This window comes from Hypanus sabinus, chromosome 2, assembly GCF_030144855.1.
Source record: "Hypanus sabinus isolate sHypSab1 chromosome 2, sHypSab1.hap1, whole genome shotgun sequence".
Classification (NCBI taxonomy): domain Eukaryota; kingdom Metazoa; phylum Chordata; class Chondrichthyes; order Myliobatiformes; family Dasyatidae; genus Hypanus; species Hypanus sabinus.
Window position 1 is genome coordinate 85,730,082 of NC_082707.1, and position 6,965 is coordinate 85,737,046.

Below are 6,965 nucleotides of genomic sequence, written 5' to 3' on the forward strand. Positions count from 1 at the left end.
AGGCAGATCCCACAGTTCGGGGCAGGTAGGCAGGCAGATCCCACAGTTCGAGGCAGGCAGGCAGGCAGATCCCACAGTTCGAGGCTGGCAGGCAGATCCCACAGTTCGAGGCAGGCAGGCAGGCAGATCCCACAGTTCGGGGCAGGCAGGCAGGCAGATCCCACAGTTCGGGGCAGGCAGGCAGATCCCACAGTTCGGGACAGGAAGGCAGATCCCACAGTTCGAGGCAGGCAGGCAGGCAGACCCCACAGTTTGGGGCAGGCAGGCAGATCCCACAGTACGGGGCCGGCAGATCCACAGTTCGAGGCAGGCAGGCAGATCCCACAGTTTGGGGCAGGCCGGCAGATCCCACAGTTCGGAGCAGGCAGGCAGGCAGATCCCACACTTCGAGGCAGGCAGGCAGGCAGATCCCACAGTTCGGGGCAGGCAGGCAGATCACACAGTTCGGGGCAGGCAGGCAGATCCCACAGTTCGGGACAGGCAGGCAGGCAGATCCCACCATTCGGGGCAGGCAGGCAGATCCCACAGTTCGGGGCAGACAGGCAGATCCCACAGTTCGGGACAGACAGGCGGGCTGGCAGATCCCACAGTTCGTGGCAGGCAGGCAGGCAGATCCGTGGCGGGCAGGCAGGCAGAATCCACAGTTCGAGGCAGGTAGGCAGGCAGATCCCACAGTTCAGGGAAGGCAGGCAGATCCCACAGTTCGAGGCAGGCAGGCAGATCCCACAGTTCGAGGCAGGAAGGCAGATCCCACAGTTCGGGGCAGGCTGGCAGATCCCACAGTTCGGGGCAGGCAGATCCCACAGTTCGGGGCAGGCTGGCAGATCCCACAGTTCGGGGAGGCAGAACGCACAGTTCGGGGCTGGCAGGCAGATCCCACAGTTCAGGGCAGGGAGGCAGATCCCACAGTTCGAGGCAGGCAGGCAGATCCCACAGTTTGGGGCAGGCAGGCAGATCCCACAGTTCGAGGCAGGCAGGCAGATCCCACAGTTCGGGACAGACAGCCAGTCAGATCCCACAGTTCGAGGCAGGCAGGCAGGCAGATCCCACAGTTCGGGGCAGGCAGGCAGATCCCACAGTTCGGGGCAGGCAGGCAGATCACACAGTTCGAGGCAGGCAGGCAGATCCCACAGTTCAAGGCAGGCAGGCAGATTCCACGGTTCGTGGCAGGCAGGCAGATCCCACAGTTCGGGACAGACAGCCAGGCAGATCCCACCGTTCGAGGCAGGCAGGCAGGCAGATCGCACAGTTCGAGGCAGGCAGGCAGATCCCACAGTTCGGGACAGACAGCCAGGCAGATCCCACCGTTCGAGGCAGGCAGGCAGGCAGATCGCACAGTTCGAGGCAGGCAGATCCCACAGTTCAAGGCAGGCTGGCAGGCAGATCCCACAGTTCGAGGCAGGCAGGCAGATCCCACAGTTTGGGGCAGGCAGGCAGATCCCACAGTACGGGGCCGGCAAATCCACAGTTCGAGGCAGGCAGGCAGATCCCACAGTTTGGGGCAGGCAGATCCCACAGTTCAAGGCAGGCTGGCAGGCAGATCCCACAGTTCAAGGCAGGCAGGCAGATCCCACAGTTTGGGGCAGGCCAGCAGATCCCACAGTTCTGAGCAGGCAGGCAGGCAGATCCCACAGTTCGGGGCAGGCTGGCAGGCAGATCCCACAGTTTGGGGCAGGCAGGCAGATCCCACAGTACGGGGCCGGCAGATCCACAGTTCGAGGCAGGCAGGCAGATCCCACAGGTAGGGGCAGGCCGGCAGATCCCACAGTTCGGAGCAGGCAGGCAGGCAGATCCCACACTTCGAGGCAGGCAGGCAGGCAGATCCCACAGTTCGGGGCAGGCAGGCAGATCACACCGTTCGGGGCAGGCAGGCAGATCCCACAGTTCGGGACAGACAGGCGGGCTGGCAGATCCCACAGTTCGGGGCAGGCAGGCAGGCAGATCCCACAGTTCGGGACAGACAGGCGGGCTGGCAGATCCCACAGTACGGGGCCGGCAGATCCACAGTTCGAGGCAGGCAGGCAGATCCCACATTTTGGGGCAGGCAGATCCCACAGTTCAAGGCAGGCTGGCAGGCAGATCCCACAGTTCAAGGCAGGCAGGCAGATCCCACAGTTTGGGGCAGGCCAGCAGATCCCACAGTTCTGAGCAGGCAGGCAGGCAGATCCCACAGTTCGGGGCAGGCTGGCAGGCAGATCCCACAGTTTGGGGCAGGCAGGCAGATCCCACAGTACGGGGCCGGCAGATCCACAGTTCGAGGCAGGCAGGCAGATCCCACAGGTAGGGGCAGGCCGGCAGATCCCACAGTTCGGAGCAGGCAGGCAGGCAGATCCCACACTTCGAGGCAGGCAGGCAGGCAGATCCCACAGTTCGGGGCAGGCAGGCAGATCACACCGTTCGGGGCAGGCAGGCAGATCCCACAGTTCGGGACAGACAGGCGGGCTGGCAGATCCCACAGTTCGGGGCAGGCAGGCAGGCAGATCCCACAGTTCGAGGCAGGCAGGCAGATCCCACAGTTCGGGGCAGGCAGGCAGATCCCACAGTTCGGGGCAGGCTGGCAGATCCCACAGTTCGGGGCAGGCAGGCAGATCCCACAGTTCGGGGCAGGCTGGCAGATCCCACAGTTCGGGGCAGGCAGATCCCACAGTTCGGGGCAGGTAGGCAGGCAGATCCCACAGTTCGAGGCAGGCAGGCAGGCAGGCAGATCCCAAAGTTCGAGGCTGGCAGGCAGATCCCACAGTTCGAGGCAGGCAGGCAGGCAGATCCCACAGTTCGGGGCAGGTAGGCAGGCAGATCCCACAGTTCGGGGCAGGCAGGCAGATCCCACAGTTCGGGACAGGCAGGCAGATCCCACCGTTCGGGGTAGACAGGCAGATCCCACAGTTCGGGACAGACAGGCGGGCTGGCAGATCCCACAGTTCGGGGCAGGCAGGCAGGCAGATCCCACAGTTCGAGGCAGGCAGGCAGATCCCACAGTTCGGGGCAGGCAGGCAGATCCCACAGTTCGGGGCAGGCTGGCAGATCCCACAGTTCGGGGCAGGCAGGCAGATCCCACAGTTCGGGGCAGGCTGGCAGATCCCACAGTTCGGGGCAGGCAGGTCCCACAGTTCGGGGCAGGTAGGCAGGCAGATCCCACAGTTCGAGGCAGGCAGGCAGGCAGATCCCACAGTTCGAGGCTGGCAGGCAGATCCCACAGTTCGAGGCAGGCAGGCAGGCAGATCCCACAGTTCGGGGCAGGCAGGCAGGCAGATCCCACAGTTCGGGGCAGGCAGGCAGATCCCACAGTTCGGGACAGGAAGGCAGATCCCACAGTTCGAGGCAGGCAGGCAGGCAGACCCCACAGTTTGGGGCAGGCAGGCAGGCAGATCCCATAGTTTGAGGCAGGCAGATCCCACAGTTCGAGGCAGGAAGGCAGGCAGATCCCACAGTTCAAGGCAGGCAGGCAGATCCCACAGTTTGGGGCAGGCAGGCAGATCCCACAGTACGGGGCCGGCAGATCCACAGTTCGAGGCAGGCAGGCAGATCCCACAGTTTGGGGCAGGCAGGCAGATCCCACAGTTCGGAGCAGGCAGGCAGGCAGATCCCATACTTCGAGGCAGGCAGGCAGGCAGATCCCACAGTTCGGGGCAGGCAGGCAGATCACACAGTTCGGGGCAGGCAGGCAGATCCCACAGTTCGGGACAGGCAGGCAGGCAGATCCCACCATTCGGGGCAGGCAGGCAGATCCCACAGTTCGGGGCAGACAGGCAGATCCCACAGTTCGGGACAGACAGGCGGGCTGGCAGATCCCACAGTTCGGGGCAGGCAGGCAGGCAGATCCGAGGCAGGCAGGCAGATCCCACAGTTCGGGTCAGGCAGGCAGAATCCACAGTTCGAGGCAGGTAGGCAGGCAGATCCCACAGTTCAGGGAAGGCAGGCAGATCCCACAGTTCGAGGCAGGCAGGCAGATCCCACAGTTAGAGGCAGGAAGGCAGATCCCACAGTTCGGGGCAGGCTGGCAGATCCCACAGTTCGGGGCAGGCAGATCCCACAGTTCGGGGAGGCAGAACGCACAGTTCGGGGCTGGCAGGCAGATCCCACAGTTCAGGGCAGGGAGGCATATCCCACAGTTCGGGACAGGCAGGCAGATCCCACCGTTCGGGGTAGACAGGCAGATCCCACAGTTCGGGACAGACAGGCGGGCTGGCAGATCCCACAGTTCGGGGCAGGCAGGCAGGCAGATCCCACAGTTCGAGGCAGGCAGGCAGATCCCACAGTTCGGGGCAGGCAGGCAGATCCCACAGTTCGGGGCAGGCTGGCAGATCCCACAGTTCGGGGCAGGCAGGCAGATCCCACAGTTCAGGGGAGGCTGGCAGATCCCACAGTTCGGGGCAGGCAGATCCCACAGTTCGGGGCAGGTAGGCAGGCAGATCCCACAGTTCGAGGCAGGCAGGCAGGCAGATCCCACAGTTCGAGGCTGGCAGGCAGATCCCACAGTTCGAGGCAGGCAGGCAGGCAGATCCCACAGTTCGGGGCAGGCAGGCAGGCAGATCCCACAGTTCGGGGCAGGCAGGCAGATCCCACAGTTCGGGACAGGAAGGCAGATCCCACAGTTCGAGGCAGGCAGGCAGGCAGACCCCACAGTTTGGGGCAGGCAGGCAGATCCCACAGTACGGGGCCGGCAGATCCACAGTTCGAGGCAGGCAGGCAGATCCCACAGTTTGGGGCAGGCCGGCAGATCCCACAGTTCGGAGCAGGCAGGCAGGCAGATCCCACACTTCGAGGCAGGCAGGCAGGCAGATCCCACAGTTCGGGGCAGGCAGGCAGATCACACAGTTCGGGGCAGGCAGGCAGATCCCACAGTTCGGGACAGGCAGGCAGGCAGATCCCACCATTCGGGGCAGGCAGGCAGATCCCACAGTTCGGGGCAGACAGGCAGATCCCACAGTTCGTGGCAGGCAGGCAGGCAGATCCGTGGCGGGCAGGCAGGCAGAATCCACAGTTCGAGGCAGGTAGGCAGGCAGATCCCACAGTTCAGGGAAGGCAGGCAGATCCCACAGTTCGAGGCAGGCAGGCAGATCCCACAGTTCGAGGCAGGAAGGCAGATCCCACAGTTCGGGGCAGGCTGGCAGATCCCACAGTTCGGGGCAGGCAGATCCCACAGTTCGGGGCAGGCTGGCAGATCCCACAGTTCGGGGAGGCAGAACGCACAGTTCGGGGCTGGCAGGCAGATCCCACAGTTCAGGGCAGGGAGGCAGATCCCACAGTTCGAGGCAGGCAGGCAGATCCCACAGTTTGGGGCAGGCAGGCAGATCCCACAGTTCGAGGCAGGCAGGCAGATCCCACAGTTCGGGACAGACAGCCAGTCAGATCCCACAGTTCGAGGCAGGCAGGCAGGCAGATCCCACAGTTCGGGGCAGGCAGGCAGATCCCACAGTTCGGGGCAGGCAGGCAGATCACACAGTTCGAGGCAGGCAGGCAGATCCCACAGTTCAAGGCAGGCAGGCAGATTCCACGGTTCGTGGCAGGCAGGCAGATCCCACAGTTCGGGGCAGGCAGGCGGATCCCACAGTTCGGGGCATGCAAATCCCACAGTTCGGGGCAGGCAGGCAGATCCCACAGTTCGAGGCAGGCAGGCAGATCCCACAGTTCGGGACAGACAGCCAGGCAGATCCCACCGTTCGAGGCAGGCAGGCAGGCAGATCGCACAGTTCGAGGCAGGCAGATCCCACAGTTCAAGGCAGGCTGGCAGGCAGATCCCACAGTTCGAGGCAGGCAGGCAGATCCCACAGTTTGGGGCAGGCAGGCAGATCCCACAGTACGGGGCCGGCAGATCCACAGTTCGAGGCAGGCAGGCAGATCCCACAGTTTGGGGCAGGCAGATCCCACAGTTCAAGGCAGGCTGGCAGGCAGATCCCACAGTTCAAGGCAGGCAGGCAGATCCCACAGTTTGGGGCAGGCCAGCAGATCCCACAGTTCTGAGCAGGCAGGCAGGCAGATCCCACAGTTCGGGGCAGGCTGGCAGGCAGATCCCACAGTTTGGGGCAGGCAGGCATATCCCACAGTACGGGGCCGGCAGATCCACAGTTCGAGGCAGGCAGGCAGATCCCACAGGTAGGGGCAGGCCGGCAGATCCCACAGTTCGGAGCAGGCAGGCAGGCAGATCCCACACTTCGAGGCAGGCAGGCAGGCAGATCCCACAGTTCGGGGCAGGCAGGCAGATCACACCGTTCGGGGCAGGCAGGCAGATCCCACAGTTCGGGACAGGCAGGCAGGCAGATCCCACCATTCGGGGCAGGCAGGCAGATCCCACAGTTCGGGGCAGACAGGCAGATCCCACAGTTCGGGACAGACAGGCGGGCTGGCAGATCCCACAGTTCGGGGCAGGCAGGCAGGCAGATCCCACAGTTCGAGGCAGGCAGGCAGATCCCACAGTTCGGGGCAGGCAGGCAGATCCCACAGTTCGGGGCAGGCTGGCAGATCCCACAGTTCGGGGCAGGCAGGCAGATCCCACAGTTCGGGGCAGGCTGGCAGATCCCACAGTTCGGGGCAGGCAGATCCCACAGTTCGGGGCAGGTAGGCAAGCAGATCCCACAGTTCGAGGCAGGCAGGCAGGCAGGCAGATCCCACAGTTCGAGGCTGGCAGGCAGATCCCACAGTTCGAGGCAGGCAGGCAGGCAGATCCCACAGTTCGGGGCAGGCAGGCAGATCCCACAGTTCAGGGCAGGCAGGCAGATCCCACAGTTCGGGACAGGCAGGCAGATCCCACCGTTCGGGGTAGACAGGCAGATCCCACAGTTCGGGACAGACAGGCGGGCTGGCAGATCCCACAGTTCGGGGCAGGCAGGCAGGCAGATCCCACAGTTCGAGGCAGGCAGGCAGATCCCACAGTTCGGGGCAGGCAGGCAGATCCCACAGTTCGGGGCAGGCTGGCAGATCCCACAGTTCGGGGCAGGCAGGCAGATCCCACAGTTCGGGGCAGGCTG